General features: G+C 43.8%; 1 pseudogene; it reads right to left on the bottom strand.

Annotated features, from left to right (window-relative positions):
* Positions 1 to 1,690: 1,690 nt before the first annotated feature.
* On the bottom strand, positions 1,691 to 13,824 carry LOC148727831 (uncharacterized; annotated as a pseudogene).
* Positions 13,825 to 16,352: the final 2,528 nt, after the last annotated feature.

Here is a 16,352-nt window from a genome sequence, read left to right on the forward strand (position 1 = left end):
CGTGTAGCACTCGAAGCTCCTGACTGATACCTTGCTCCAAACTGCGAACCTCTTTCGTGGGAAAGTCGGACTCTGTCAAACCACCAATGGCATCAGTTGGGTCAGTCTTGACACCAAGAACTTTGAATGCTTCTTTAGCCACATACATATATTGATCAAAAGTTGGTTTATCAATCTCTGACTTTTCTGAGTGACAAAGCGAATTTCTTAATAATCGAAGCTGATCAATCGCGAGTGCAAACGTATCTTTCTGGTCTCCACTTGGACTTACTACAGATGCGTGAAAGTTTCCAGGAGGTATTTCACGGTGCTTCAAGTACCCAGTTTATTGTTATCTTTACTACAACATCTGAAAAACAAGGTAGGTTCTGTTTGTCTAATTTGAAGAAAATTAGGTTGGTTACAAGAAATTTCCTAGTTTCAAATTATAAGATTTAGTGGAATAGTGAAATGAATGGGATCTCAAGGAAATAGGGAGCTAAAAGGGTTGGAAGAGAAATGGGAGGGGTGTACGAGGGGTGTGGGAGGGGTGTGGGAGGGGTATCGAATAGACATGAGAAGAGGATAAGGTGAGAGATTCTAGGGCAGGAAGTAGGAGAAACACTTTGTTTATCATTAATCTGCAAAGTTTCCCACTTAAGGGCTAGAGAGAATTGATAAATTATAAGCCAATTTATATCCAGGTGGTCAACTTTCATCGGGAATGTTTTGTAAATAACTTAATCAGCCAAATTGGAATTTTAAATTACAGTTCTGAAGGCATGGTGGGAGTCATAAACACCTGTGCAGAGGGGTACAGCTATATTTATATTTTTACAGAATCATCAAAACATTATAATAAAAGTTGGCTGTAAAGCAATGTCTCAAAGTGCTTTGAACAGAAATAAATGTTTTTCTAGGATCCTCCATCCTTCTTTCATTTTCCCACAGACTCTGCTGCATGCCAATTAACAATTGGTTCATGCTTTAGCGTGCACTATCGAGTTATGGAGCACGCGGGAAGTTTGGTGAGCACGAAAGAAGTGTAAGAGTTGCCCGAGGCAATAGCCAAGGGTAACTCTAGCTTCTTGAGTACTCTCCAAACTTCCCACTTGCTCCATAACTCGATAGTGCACAGCTGAAAGCATGAACCAACTGTTTTAGAACATAGCCGGTCGAATTGTGCATCAAATCCAGTGCGAAAAACGGACAACAATATCAATTGAAGCGAATCGTGATGGCGCTGATGCCGAGTCTCCTTTTCCGTTGTTTTTCTCCTTTCCTGCCTCATTTAAGAACTCTAGCCCAAGGGAAAAGGTCGAAAAATTGTCTTCGTTTTGGGACTAGTAGGCCGAGTCTCTGTTTGTATCCATTATTTTCGCGAAATATATTATTTTTCCCCACCCTAACAATGGCCACTTGCATGAAAAAAAAAATTTCTGGCGAAGCGATTTGCTCACGCTATCAGCGTGCACTATCAGAATTTTGAGCACGCTTACGTTTACTGAACTTGATTGCGCGGCTCTGCTAGCTATGTTCTAAAAGGAATTTATTCTGCAAACTTTAAATGGTAACCAAGAGATTAAATACATTATCTACAGAAAGAATTTTTGTAGGTAATGTAATTTTCTTTGCTGAGTTGAGAGGGAAGAAAATTTGTCAACATACACTTTGTATTGGCCAGGGTTTTTTTTTTTTTTGACTCATTCCCTGTATCCACAATCTTTACTTTATTAAAATCTTGGTATTCATAACAAAAACTTCATAAGAAAAGATGTGAGCTAAGGTCTTTTAACTCCCAAGATCGCACAAGCAATTCTGCTTACTGTCTGCCATACAATTCTTATGATGTTAGTTTGGAGAATTTGATATTCGATCAACTAATAACCCCTATATTGTGAGGATCAAATCTATCCTCTACACTCATGAGAGTTACAAGGTTCCTAAAAGAGTATTTAAAAATTCAGTTTTCTGTTTATCAAATAATGTGAACTTCTTATTGATATGCTTGACCAGGCCTTTTCCATTGCTGAACTGCAATCCACAATATTTAGTTCACATTATCATAACCTACAGACTCACCATATTTGGGGTGTTACACAGATATAGACATAGAGGAAGATATTTGTAACATACTTGTATAACCAGCTTGGTGAGCTCTAAGCTTCCCGGACTCTGTTTGTGATTTCAATAAGTTACAATTTTACAACAACTCTACCATTTGCAGGCCATTATCCTATAATATTATTGTTTTCAAATTTTCAGATAGTCAACTTGAAATCATTATGATAAGTACAATTTAACAATACCCCCAAATGTTTTTTTTTTTCCGGTGTGATTTGTTTTCCACTGATTCACCCCAGTACTCATGTTATTGATAAAAAAAAAATTAATGTTTTTCTGTTCTGTTACCTCAGTGTACATAGAATGTCACATCATAACAGATCTGGAATCATAGTGTGCAGTCTACCCTATGGTATCTTGATAGCTACATACTCATTTCCTTGCACAAGTGTGAAGGCGATAGAAATAGTGCTTACTCATCTATGTGAGCTAAAGCTGTTCCAGATTCTTAAACAGCATCTGCCCTCGGTCCATACTACGCTGACGATACACAGTTGTATTTGTCATTTAAGCCCCCTGACTCTTCCAGTGAAGTCAATGCTGTATCAGCCATGCAAAAGTGCATCTGCGATGTCCGAGCATGGATGAGGGAGGATCAGCTGATGCTCAGTGGTGACAAGACTGAGTTCCTGATCATAGGTACACGTCAGCAGCTCTCAAAAGTTTCAATCCAAAGCACCAAGATTGGGCAGACTGAAGTCTCTCCTGAAGCCTCTGCGTGCATGCGCAATCTAGGCACATGGTTCGATACGCATCTGGATATGGGAGCTCACATTACAAAGACCTGTAGCAGTGCTTTCTATTATTTATACAATATATGTCATATTAGGAAATCTTTATCCAGGAAATCTACTGAGAAATTAGTTCATGCTTCCATTAGTAGTAGACTGGATTATTGTAATAGCCTTTTGTACAGAATCCCAGAATATCAAATTATGAAATTGCAACGTGTTATGAATACAAGTGTGAGACTTATATATCGTGCGCATACGTTCTTTCATATTACACCTCTACTCGCTGAACTACATTGGTTACCAGTGCGCTTCAGGATACATTATAAGATACTCTTGATAACTTTTAAAATTCTGCATGGCCTATCACCTAAGTACCTTTCAGATTTAATTAGTATTCAACGGCCTTCGTCCTACCCTTTGAGGCGCAACCATAATGGTCATTTGCCGGAAGGACCAAGTGTGAAAACTAAGAAAACATTGGGTGACGGAGCTTTCCTGCTAGCTGCTCCTTTCCTATGGAATAAGCTGCCAAGGTCCGCGCGCGAAGCAACGAACGTACTGTGTTAATCCGAGTGATTGGTAACTCCTGCCTGTGTCTGCGTGCTCCTTTCCAAACAGTTTAATACGGATGTCGAGTGCATGCTGTTTGGACTGAAGCGCTGACGCAAAGTCGGCTAGGTCGTGCTGTGTTTTTCCGAGTGAGTCAAATCCAGGCTGTGTCTGCGTGTTCTTCTCCAAACAGTTTAATACGGATGTCGAGTGCATGCTGTCTGGACTAAAGCGCTGAAGCAAATTCGCCTAGGTCGTGCTGTGTTACTCTGACTGAGTCATAACTCTTGGCTGTGTCTGCGTGTTCTTCACCAAGCAGTTTAATACGGATGTCGAGTGCATGCTGTTTGGACTGAAGCGCTGAGGAAAAGTCGCCCTGGTGGTGCTGTGTTACGCCGAGTGACTCGTAACTCCTGGCTGTGTCTGCGTGTTCTTCTCCAAACAGTTTAATACGGATGTCGAGTGCATGCTGTTTGGACTGAAGCGCTGAAGCAAAGTCGTCTAGGTCGTGCTGTGTTTTTCCGAGTGAGTCATAACTCCTGGCTGTGTCTGCGTGTTCTTCTCCAAACAGTTTACGACGAACGTCGAGTGCGTGTTCTTCAGAATGAAGCGCTGAAGCAAAGTCGCGAAGGTTGTACTGTGTTAATCCGAGTGACTGGTAACTCCTGGCTGTATCTGCGTGTTCCTTTCCAAACAGTTTAATACGGATGTCGAGTGCATGCTGTTTGGACTGAAGCGCTGAGGCAAAGTCGCCCTGGTGGTGCTCTGTTACGCCGAGTGACTCGTAACTCCTGGCTGTATCTGCCTGTTCTTCTCCAAACAGTTTAATACGGATGTCGAGTGCATGCTGTTTGGACTGAAGCTCTGAAGCAAAGTCGCCTACTTTGTGCTGTGTTCCTCCGAGTGACTCGTAACTGCTGGCTGTGTCTGCGTGTTCTTCTCCAAACAGTTTAATACGGATGTCGAGTGCGTGTTCTTCAGAATGGAGCGCTGAAGCAATTTCGCGAAGGTTGTATTGTGTTAATCCGAGTGATTGGTAACTCCTGGCTGTTTCTGCGTGTTCCGTTCCAAACAGTTTAATACGGATGTCGAGTGCATGCTGTTTGGACTGAAGCGCTGAAGCAAAGTCGCCTAGGTCGTGCTCTGTTACTCCGAGTGAGTCATAACTCTTGGCTGTGTCTGCGTGTTCTTCTCCAAACAGTTTAATACGGATGTCGAGTGCGTGTTCTTCAGAATGTAGCGCTGAAGCAAAGTCGCGAAGGTTGTACTGTGTTAATCCGAGTGATTGGTAACTCCTGGCTGTGTCTGCGTGTTCCGTTCCAAACAGTTTAATACGGATGTCGAGTGCATGCTGTTTGGACTGAAGCGCTGAGGCAAAGTCGCCTAGGTCGTGCTGTGTTTTTCCAAGTAAGTCATAACTCCTGGCTGTCTCTGCGTGTTCTTCTCCAAACAGTGTAATACGGATGTCGAGTGCATGCTGTGTGGACTAAAGTGCTGAAACAAAGTCGCCCTGGTGGTGCTGTGTTACTCCGAGTGACTCGTAACTTCTACCTGTGTCTGCGTGTTCTTCTCCAAACAGTTTAATACGGATGTTGAGTGCGTGTTCTTCAGAATGGAGCGCTGAACCAAAGTCGCGAAGGTTGTACTGTGTTAATCCGAGTGATTGGTAACTCCTGGCTGTTTCTGCGTGTTCCGTTCCAAACAGTTTAATACGGATGTCGAGTGCATGCTGTTTGGACTGAAGCGCTGAAGCAAAGTCGCCTAGGTCGTGCTGTGTTTTTCTAAGTAAGTCATAACTCCTTCCTGTTTCTGCGTGTTTTTCTCCAAACAGTTTAATACGGATGTCAAGTGCATGCTGTGTGGACTGAAGCGCTGAAGCAAAGTCGCCCTGGTGGTGCTGTGTTACTCCGAGTGAGTCATAACTCCTTGGCTGTGTCTGCGTGTTCTTCTCCAAACAGTTTAATACGGATGTCGAGTGCATGCTGTTTGCACTGAAGCGCTGAGGCAAAGTCGCCGTGGTGGTGCTGTGTTACGCCGAGTGACTCCTAACTCCTGGCTGTGTCTGCGTGTTCTTCTCCAAACATTTTAATACGGATGTCGAGTGCATGCTGTTTGGACTGAAGCGCTGAGGCAAAGTCGCCCTGGTGGTGCTGTGTTACGCCGAGTGACTCGTAACTCCTGGCTGTGTCTGCGTGTTCTTCTCCAAACAGTTTAATACGGATGTCGAGTGCATGCTGTTTGCACTGAAGCGCTGAAGCAAAGTCGTCTAGGTCGTGCTGTGTTTTTCCGAGTGAGTCATAACTCCTGGCTGTGTCTGCGTGTTCTTCTCCAAACAGTTTACGACGAACGTCGAGTGCGTGTTCTTCAGAATAAAGTGCTCAAGCAAAGTCGCGAAGGTTGTACTGTGTTAATCCGAGTGACTGGTAACTCCTGGCTGTATCTGCGTGTTCCTTTCCAAACAGTTTAATACGGATGTCGAGTGCATGCTGTTTGGACTGAAGCGCTGAAGCAAAGTCGCCCTGGTGGTGCTGTGTTACGCCGAGTGACTCGTAACTCCTGGCTGTGTCTGCGTGTTCTTCTCCAAACAGTTTAATACGGATGTCGAGTGCATGCTGTTTGGACTGAAGCGCTGAAGCAAAGTCGCCTACTTTGTGCTGTGTTACTCCGAGTGACTCGTAACTGCTGGCTGTGTCTGCGTGTTCTTCTCCAAACAGTTTAATACGGATGTCGAGTGCGTGTTCTTCAGAATGGAGCGCTGAAGCAAAGTCGCGAAGGTTGTACTGTGTTAATCCGAGTGATTGGTAACTCCTGGCTGTTTCTGCGTGTTCTTCTCCAAACAGTTTAATACGGATGTCGAGTGCATGCTGTTTGGACTGAAGCGCTGAAGCAAAGTCGCCTAGGTCGTGCTGTGTTTTTCCAAGTAAGTCATAACTCCTGGCTGTGTCTGCGTGTTCTTCTCGAAACAGTTTAATACGGATGTCGAGTGCATGCTGTGTGGACTGAAGCGCTGAAGCAAAGTCGCCTAGGTCGTGCTGTGTTACTCCGAGTGACTCGTAACTGCTGGCTGTGTCTGCGTGTTCTTCTCCAAACAGTTTAATACGGATGTCGAGTGCATGCTGTGTGGACTGAAGCGCTGAAGCAAAGTCGCCTAGGTCGTGCTGTGTTACTCCGAGTGACTCGTAACTGCTGGCTGTGTCTGCGTGTTCTTCTCCAAACAGTTTAATACGGATGTCGAGTGCATGCTGTTTGGACTGAAGCGCTGAAGCAAAGTCGCCTAGGTCGTGCTCTGTTATTCCGAGTGAGTCATAACTCTTGGCTGTGTCTGCGTGTTCTTCTCCAAACAGTTTAATACGGATGTCGAGTGCATGCTGTTTGGACTGAAGCGCTGAAGCAAAGTCGCCTAGGTCGTGCTCTGTTACTCCGAGTGAGTCATAACTCTTGGCTGTGTCTGCGTGTTCTTCTCCAAACAGTTTAATACGGATGTCGAGTGCGTGTTCTTCAGAATGGAGCGCTGAAGCAAAGTCGCGAAGGTTGTACTGTGTTAATCCGAGTGATTGGTAACTCCTGGCTGTGTCTGCGTGTTCTTCTCCAAACAGTTTAATACGGATGTCGAGTGCATGCTGTGTGGACTGAAGCGCTGAGGCAAAGTCGCCCTGGTGGTGCTGTGTTGCTCCTAGTGACTCGTAACTCCTGGCTGTGTCTGCGTGTTCTTCTCCAAACAGTTTAATACGGATGTCGAGTGCATGCTGTGCGGACTGAAGCGCTGAAGCAAAGTCGCCCTGGTGGTGCTGTGTTGCTCCGAGTGACTCGTAACTCCTGGCTGTGTCTGCGTGTTCTTCTCCAAACAGTTTAATACGGATGTCGAGTGCATGCTGTTTGGACTTAAGCGCTGAGGGAAAGTCACCCTGGTGGTGCTGTGTTACGCCGAGTGACTCGTAACTCCTGGCTGTGTCTGCGTGTTCTTCTCCAAACAGTTTAATACGGATGTCGAGTGCATGCTGTTTGGATTGAAGCGCTGAAGCAAAGTCCCCTAGGTCGTGCTGTGTCTTTCCAAGTAAGTCATAACTCCTGGCTGTGTCTGCGTGTTCTTCTCGAAACAGTTTAATACGGATGTCGAGTGCATGCTGTGTGGACTGAAGCGCTGAAGCAAAGTCGCCTAGGTCGTGCTGTGTTACTCCGAGTGACTCGTAACTGCTGGCTGTGTCTGCGTGTTCTTCTCCAAACAGTTTAATACGGATGTCAATTGCATGCTCTGTGGACTGAAGCGCTGAAGCAAAGTCGCCTAGGTCGTGCTGTGTTACTCCGAGTGACTCGTAACTGCTGGCTGTGCCAGCGTGTTCTTCTCCAAACAGTTTAATACGGATGTCGAGTGCATGCTGTTTGGACTGAAGCGCTGAAGCAAAGTCGCCTAGGTCGTGCTGTGTTACTCCGAGTGACTCGTAACTGCTGGCTGTGTCTGCGTGTTCTTCTCCAAACAGTTTAATACGGATGTCGAGTGCATGTTGTTTGGACTGAAGCGCTGAAGCAAAGTCGCCTAGGTCGTGCTCTGCTACTCCGAGTGAGTCATAACTCTTGGCTGTGTCGGCGTGTTCTTCTCCAAACAGTTTAATACGGATGTCGAGTGCGTGTTCTTCAGAATGGAGCGCTGAAGCAAAGTCGCGAAGGTTGTACTGTGTTAATCCGAGTGATTGGTAACTCCTGGCTGTGTCTGCGTGTTCTTCTCCAAACAGTTTAATACGGATGTCGAGTGCATGCTGTGTGGACTGAAGCGCTGAAGCAAAGTCGCCCTGGTGGTGCTGTGTTGCTCCTAGTGACTCGTAACTCCTGGCTGTGTCTGCGTGTTCTTCTCCAAACAGTTTAATACGGATGTCGAGTGCATGCTGTGTGGACTGAAGCGCTGAAGCAAAGTCGCCCTGGTGGTGCTGTGTTGCTCCGAGTGACTCGTAACTCCTGGCTGTATCTGCGTGTTCTTCTCCAAACAGTTTAATACGGATGTCGAGTGCATGCTGTTTGGACTTAAGCGCTGAGGGAAAGTCACCCTGGTGGTGCTGTGTTACTCCGAGTGACTCGTAACTCCTGGCTGTGTCTGCGTGTTCTTCTCCAAACAGTTTAATACGGATGTCGAGTGCATGCTGTTTGGATTGAAGCGCTGAAGCAAAGTCCCCTAGGTCGTGCTGTGTCTTTCCAAGTAAGTCATAACTCCTGGCTGTTTCTGCGTGTTCTTCTCGAAACAGTTTAATACGGATGTCGAGTGCATGCTGTGTGGACTGAAGCGCTGAAGCAAAGTCGCCTAGGTCGTGCTGTGTTACTCCGAGTGACTCGTAACTCCTGGCTGTGTCTGCGTGTTCCTCTCCAAACAGTTTAATACGGATGTCGAGTGCATGCTGTGTGGACTGAAGCGCTGAGGCAAAGTCGCCTAGGTCGTGCTCTGTTACTCCGAGTGACTCGTAACTGCTGGCTGTGTCTGCGTGTTCTTCTCCAAACAGTTTAATACGGATGTCGAGTGCATGCTGTTTGGACTGAAGCGCTGAAGCAAAGTCGCCTAGGTCGTGCTCTGTTACTCCGAGTGAGTCATAACTCTTGGCCGTGTCTGCGTGTTCTTCTCCAAACAGTTTAATACGGATGTCGAGTGCATGCTGTTTGGACTGAAGCGCTGAAGCAAAGTCGCCTAGGTCGTGCTCTGTTACTCCGAGTGAGTCATAACTCTTGGCTGTGTCTGCGTGTTCTTCTCCAAACAGTTTAATAAGGATTTCGAGTGCGTGTTCTTCAGAATGGAGCGCTGAAGCAAAGTCGCGAAGGTTGTACTTTGTTAATCCGAGTGATTGGTAACTCCTGGCTGTGTCTGCGTGTTCTTCTCCAAACAGTTTGATACGGATGTCGAGTGCATGCTGTGTGGACTGAAGCGCTGAAGCAAAGTCGCCCTGGTGGTTCTGTGTTGCTCCTAGTGACTCGTAACTCCTGGCTGTGTCTGCGTGTTCTTCTCCAAACAGTTTGATACGGATGTCGAGTGCGTGCTGTGTGGACTGAAGCGCTGAAGCAAAGTCGCCCTGGTGGTGCTGTGTTGCTCCGAGTGACTCGTAACTCCTGGCTGTGTCTGCGTGTTCTTCTCCAAACAGTTTAATACGGATGTCGAGTGCATGCTGTTTGGACTGAAGCGCTGAAGCAAAGTCGCCTAGGTCGTGCTGTGTCTTTCCAAGTAAGTCATAACTCCTGGCTGTTTCTGCGTGTTCTTCTCGAAACAGTTTAATACGGATGTCGAGTGCATGCTGTGTGGACTGAAGCGCTGAAGCAAAGTCGCCTAGGTCGTGCTGTGTTACTCCGAGTGACTCGTAACTGCTGGCTGTGTCTGCGTGTTCTTCTCCAAACAGTTTAATACGGATGTCGAGTGCATGCTGTGTGGACTGAAGCGCTGAAGCAAAGTCGCCCTGGTGGTGCTGTGTTGCTCCGAGTGACTCGTAACTCCTGGCTGTGTCTGCGTGTTCTTCTCCAAACAGTTTAATACGGATGTCGAGTGCATGCTGTGTGGACTGAAGCGCTGAAGCAAATTCGCCCTGGTGGTGCTGTGTTTCTCCGAGTGACTCGTAACTCCTGGCTGTGTCTGCGTGTTCTTCTCCAAACAGTTTAATACGGATGTCGAGTGCATGCTGTCTGGACTTAAGCGCTGAGGGAAAGTCACCCTGGTGGTGCTGTGTTACTCCGAGTGACTCGTAACTCCTGGCTGTGTCTGCGTGTTTTTCTCCAAACAGTTTAATACGTATGTCGAGTGCATGGTGTTTGGATTGAAGCGCTGAAGCAAAGTCGCCCAGATCGTGCTGTGTTGCTCCGAGTGATTCATAACTCCTTGCTGTGTCTGGGTGTTCTTTTCCAAACAGTTCAACTCTGATACTTAGAGCATGCTGTTTCGACTGAAGTGCTGAAGCTAGGTCGCCCAAATTGTGTTGTGTTGATCCGAGGGATTCGTAACTCTGAGCTGTGTTTGCGTGTGCTTTCCCAAATGATGTAAGACAGAGCGGCTTGTGTATTTCTTCTGCCATTTGAATAACAGCATTCCTCATTAATCGCTTGGTACAGTCATCGAATAAATGCTTAGTTGCTTCGCTGATAACACAGATAATTTCTAGTCTGAGTGGTTGAGTAATAAGACTATCTGGCTTTCGTTCTTGAATTTCTCCATCGACAAAGTTCAATTCTTTTTTTTCCATTGGTGGAATGATAAGAAGACTTGTGTCTCCCACTGCTCTACATTCTTGCAACGCCTTGTTATAAAACTCTGAAGCAACTGAAAATTGGTTTTTAAAGCGGTGATAAATCGTAAGAACTTGTATTGCCGTTACTCTGAGAATTCTCTGGTCAGCGTTGCTAGACATCAACAAAAGAGCATTTTCTAAGTTTCGAGCTCCATCCTCTGTTTTCCCAGAAGCCACTTGACAGATTCCTCTATAACACAAGAGTTTTCCTCTGTATCCTACTGAAAAGGATGAACATGACATTTCCTCCTCCTCGGCGTCGGAAAGCAGCTTCATCGTTTTTCCTTTTGTACCCCAACACACCTCACCAAACGCCAGGGAAACCAGAAGCTGGTTGTGAAAAACGCTTTTTCTAAGCTTTTTTGCTTGATTGATTGCTGATTCATAAAGCTCGTTGAAGACGTTTCCCTCGCACCAGAACAGGGAATCTAGAAATATCTCTGCTTCTATTAAAACACCAAAAACAGCGTCACATGTCTTAGGATCCGAACAACTTTCGGTTAGACTCTGAATAATATTTTGCTTATTTTCGTAGAATTCAACAAATGCTGACTTTGAATGTCCTGTCAAAAACTGTGCGTTTAACTTCTCAAAAAGAGAAACGTAAAATGCAGAAAAGCGCACTTTTGAACTCAGCACTGTTTCTTTCATTTCGTCTTCTCCTCTTTCTCTAACAAAGGACTGAAGCAGTTTATGCATCGAAAATGAATCAGGTTTGGAACCAGAGTCAAGAAGTGATTTTCTTTGAAGCCTTTGTAAGATTTTCTTTGCCTCGAGCTTTGTTTTAACTCCCATAACGGCTGCGGCAACCGAGATGTTAAAATCTTCAGATAGAATGCTCAAAGAAACCACAGCCTCTCTGTCTTGTACTGAAAGTCTTAGAAAGGATGATTCAAATAGAAATTTTAATCTCAGATTACCAGGATAGTCTGGATTGTCTAACAGATCGACAATGTTTCTTTCTACAGATTCCTTCCACTCCTCAAGAAAGTGACTTGCTTGAGTGCTATCTTCAGAAATGGTGGAGCACAACAGCTTAATGGCCAGAGGCACATGCTCGCAGATTTTCGCAATTTTTCCACAATCGCATGCGGAAATAGCATTTGGAAGTAACTCAGTCACCAATGCTTGAGAGAAGGACTCATCTAATGGCCCTAATCTCACTGCTTGGTGGTCTTTAAAGTGCACATTCATAAATTCAAGCGACTCCCTTGTGGTAATAACAAAAGTTGCCTTCTTGGATCGACTGAGAATATCTCTAAGAAACTGTATGAAATCTTCTTTCACGTTTGGCGCTCCGCTTTCGAGTAATTCATCAGCATTGTCAAGAATCACCACAAACTTGTCTGGAATCTTGGCCAGAACTTGAAAAAGCTCTTCGTCCATTGGTAGCCGCTGGGGTATTTCATCTTCTGTAGAAGCTCTCCTGAAAAAGTTAAACAGCTTTGATATCAAATCAGATTTTGAGTTTAGCCCTCGTAAGGAGAAGAAGTAGACGGACAATTCTTTATCCTGGAGTTTATGTCCCACAGCAGTTGCCACAGAAGTTTTTCCGAAACCAGGCGAGCCCCATATCGACACGATTCGGGTGGATGTGGAAGCCACGTGACCGACGATGCCTTCACATTCTCTTTGCCGGCCAGTGAAGTGTGGAACCATCGGAGGAAGACATGATGGCGGAAGCAATGCCTTTGAATCTTTCAAATGGCAAAGAACAGTGACAATCATGGTAAGTAATCTGTTATGATATTAAAAAAGTTTAAATCAAATGATAATGCCGGGAAAACGCAATTAAACCTTAAATTGTCAACATGATTCATCAAATGTCGTGGGGCTTTTTGAAAGTTGCTCAGGAACTGAGCCGTATGCCTCTGACGCAACAAAGTGAGCCTCGCATACCATTTTTTATCTCTCAGCAATCTGTTTCAAACAATTAAAATGTATGCAATACTCTCGGGTCAACAAAAGGTAGGTTTCCGCAACTTTCAGGCGCGAAAGGATAATTCTTTTACTTCATGTAATTTCCTTCATTTTAGATAAAAATCGTAGACATATCTTTGATCTTCAAAATTCTGTGTACTAATTTAGAAGTTAGCATGCACTTTTACAACTCAGTAAAGTGAATTTCACGAAGCCTAGTGGGTCAATTTTGGTCCATTCTTCTCTAATTTAGGGCCCTTCAAAGCGAGGTCGCGTTAAAATTTTCTGCTTTATTAGTTATGAATAATAAATGATGACTACGCATTCTGCCCTATTTTAGCTGTGAAGATAGAAATCAAGTCGATTCTTCAACAAACCCTTTAAAAAATGTAACGTAGCTACAGAAGTGTATTAAGATTGTACCTTTCTGGGTTCTATTATTTTGTTCTTTCAATTCATCCATCTTCTTCTCCAATAAAGCAAGGTCTTCCTTACTTACTCCACCTTCAACTTTTTCCTTTATTACATTTGTCAACGCCTTTAATTCATCAATACTTGAAACCTCGCCTTCGAGAAATTTGATTCGCTCTCGAAGCTCTCGATTGATACCGTGCTCCAGATTGCGAACTGCTGTTGTGGGAAAGTCGGACTCTGTCAAACTACCGATGACATCAATTGGGTCAGTTTTGATACCAAGAGCTTTGAATGCTTCTTTAGCCAGCTGCATGTATCGGTCAAATGTTGGTTTATCAATCTCCGACTTTTGTGAGTGACAAAGTGCATTTCTTAACAGTCGAAGCTGATCAAGCGCGAGTGTAAACGTCTCGGCTTGGTTTCCACTTGGACTCACCACAGATACATGAAACTTTCCATGAGGTATTTTAAGGTGCCTCAAGTACAACTCACCAAGGGTCCTCTTATGGCCTGTGCTGTCCAGCATAGCGAAGGACTTCGCATATATGGTAGTCTGAAAAAGGGCTGTACAGTCCCATTCTTCATAGGAGAGGTGTGTAGGAACTTTGGACTTGCCACCCTCTTCAGCGAGGAACAAGTTCCTTACTGCTGTGGAGTCGTCCCACAATTGATATCCGGGCCGATGCCCAAAAGTGTTGTCCCACATGGACTTGAACGTTTGACGCAAAGCGTTTGCGAACTCATTCAACACGATGGAGGCAAACTTGAAATAATTCAGCTGCTTGTCACTAAAGGGCTGCAGTGACATGTTTGGCTCTGACTTTTGAGATCACAGCAGTTGGATACAATTTCTTTAACAACCTAAACAGAGATATTTTGAGAGATGATTTATTCAGTGTAACATGTCAAATACACTTAATACACCCAATTACAAAAACGCTAACAACTGAAAAGCACTAGCCATGAGCGATCGAACTAAACGGAAGTTGCGTTACATGACACTCATTCGCGCTTATTAAAACTTGAGATGAGGGTAGGAAGTTGCGACATGAAAAAGATAAAAACTAGGATTTGACATTTGAGAGTAGAGTGTACCCCACAAGTTCGGAACAGAACCTAGCAGACTCATAAATGTGCAAGTACATGCTGATAACCACAAATAAGTGTCGATCAATTGGAAGTTTGAACATCCCTCTCCCCTCAGGAAACATCCTGACATTTGAACTTTAAGAGTTGTGGTTCGTTCAAATTCCAGCCACCCCCCCCCCCCCGCTTCCTGGGCCAAAATTATGTTCAAATGCCTCACTTAAGTCCTGGTTCTGATGGTCACACTTTTTGTAAAAGTCAGATCAGTAACCATGACTTTCTACTCATTGACCAGCATTTACGAAAAAAGAAAAAACAAAAGAAAAGAAAAAAAAAAAAAGAAGAAGAAGAAGAAGAAAATTGACACTTCCGATTCATAGTCCCCATCCCTGAAAGTTTCGAATTCGCCTCCCCTAGGCACAGACGGATGGAGGATTACTGAAGCTTCGAATTCATTGGTGTAATAGTTGGTGAATATAAAAACTTTGGGGTCATCCGTTCAAAATTTACTTTATGGGTGTCATCATTTTTAATATCAAGAGAGTGATGTATCCTACTTATGACACAGTAACCCAGCTTCAACAGGAGGAGGTCATCATTCAATCAGTTTGGTGCGGGTGAGGTGGTGCACGCGCGGAGCGTGATGAAGCGCGACTTCTCACTTCGCCGTTTTAAACAAAATCACTATCGTTGACCTGTGACCCAAGACGAAAATCGAACTGCTTTCTTTTTACTGTTTTAAAATGCTTTGTGTGCGGCGACAGCGAAAAAAAAGGAGAACAAAATTAAAAATAGATAAAAGAAACGACAGAAATAAAGTTTCCTACAAAATCATAGAGTTTTTTAACAATGCTCTCCTTGTTCACACTTAATGATTCAAATACACATTAATGGCAATAAAAATATTCCGCGCAATTTTATTACACGCAAATTTACATAAATTATTAAACCCCCAACATTCAGAAATGAGAGTCGTCTAAGTTGACATCACATTGAAGATGTACACCTTACGCTTTATTCTCTTATAACCCTGTATTCTCCCTCATCCTCTTTTTGGATGTATCCGAGGCTATATTAAAACTCTCGTGTTGCACCTTAAGTCGACCGGAATTCAAGAAACCGAAAGTGATGATGCAGTAACAAACACAACAAATTATTGGAAGCTTAAGACTTTGGAAAAATCCCGTAATGTGCATTTCGTAGTCTGACTCAGTCTCACCCATTCTTGGGACCCCTTGACTCGAGTTTAGCTCAGACTTCGAAAGATATCATATCTTTCGAAGATATCATATCTTTCGAAGATATCATATCTTTCGTAGTCGGTAACTACACGAAAAGCTTCCGCAATGATTGAAGATTTTAATTTATCACAGACCTCCATCGATATGGTGTTCTCATTTCTGTTGTGACTGTTTTGAAAAGCACGTAATATATCTCAGGTCGTAGCGACTAACAAAGGCTGTCAGAAAACGACAAGATGCGGCGATATTTCTTGTCATGTCATGAAAGATGCCGTTTGTCCAGCGAACCTCTATCATCGATTTTGTAGTAAATCTTGCTGAGAAAGTATATTGCAAAAATGTTATCAACCTACCTTGAAATTCTAGTTCAGTAAATTGTCAAAAGTCTTGACAGCGCATGATGAGGCTGATTACCGTTATGAATCATGCACAAATCGAATAACTAGAACTTGAAATTAATTCTTAAACGGCCATCAATGTTAGAAACGCAACTCAAATCAACTTATGCATTGAAGCAGTGAAACTATTGTTTTTGGAAACAAATATGGCGTGATGGTCATAGGTCAGATGCGCTCGAGCTCGCAGTCCAAGGGAAATTTCCCTTCGTTTCGAAACTATTTAAAAAATTACGTGTAATATTACACAATTCCTGATCTCAAGTGAAACTCTCGTGTTGCACAGCACGTCGTAATCCAAGAAATTGGAAACGATGACGCACAATAAACACAACAAATTCTTTGGAGTTAAAGACTTTGGGAAAATCTCGTAATGTGCTTTTCTTAGTTTTACCCATTCTTTCTGAAAGTTTGAAAGATATCTCAGCAACCACGCGAAAAGTTTAAAAAATTTATTGTTTCCGTAACGAGTGATTGTCATGATAGTTTTTCAAAATATTTCTTCTCTCTTTTTCAGTTGTGACTTTGGATTCGTACACAAAATTTATCTCACACCATAGGAACATCGATCAGAAAACATCAAGATGTACCGTTCATGTTTCTTTTTATGTTACGAAAGATGCTGTTTGCGTAAGAAACATTTATCGCAGACCTTCATCAATA

Source organism: Stylophora pistillata, chromosome 6 (genome assembly GCF_964205215.1).
Source record: "Stylophora pistillata chromosome 6, jaStyPist1.2, whole genome shotgun sequence".
NCBI lineage: Eukaryota > Metazoa > Cnidaria > Anthozoa > Scleractinia > Pocilloporidae > Stylophora > Stylophora pistillata.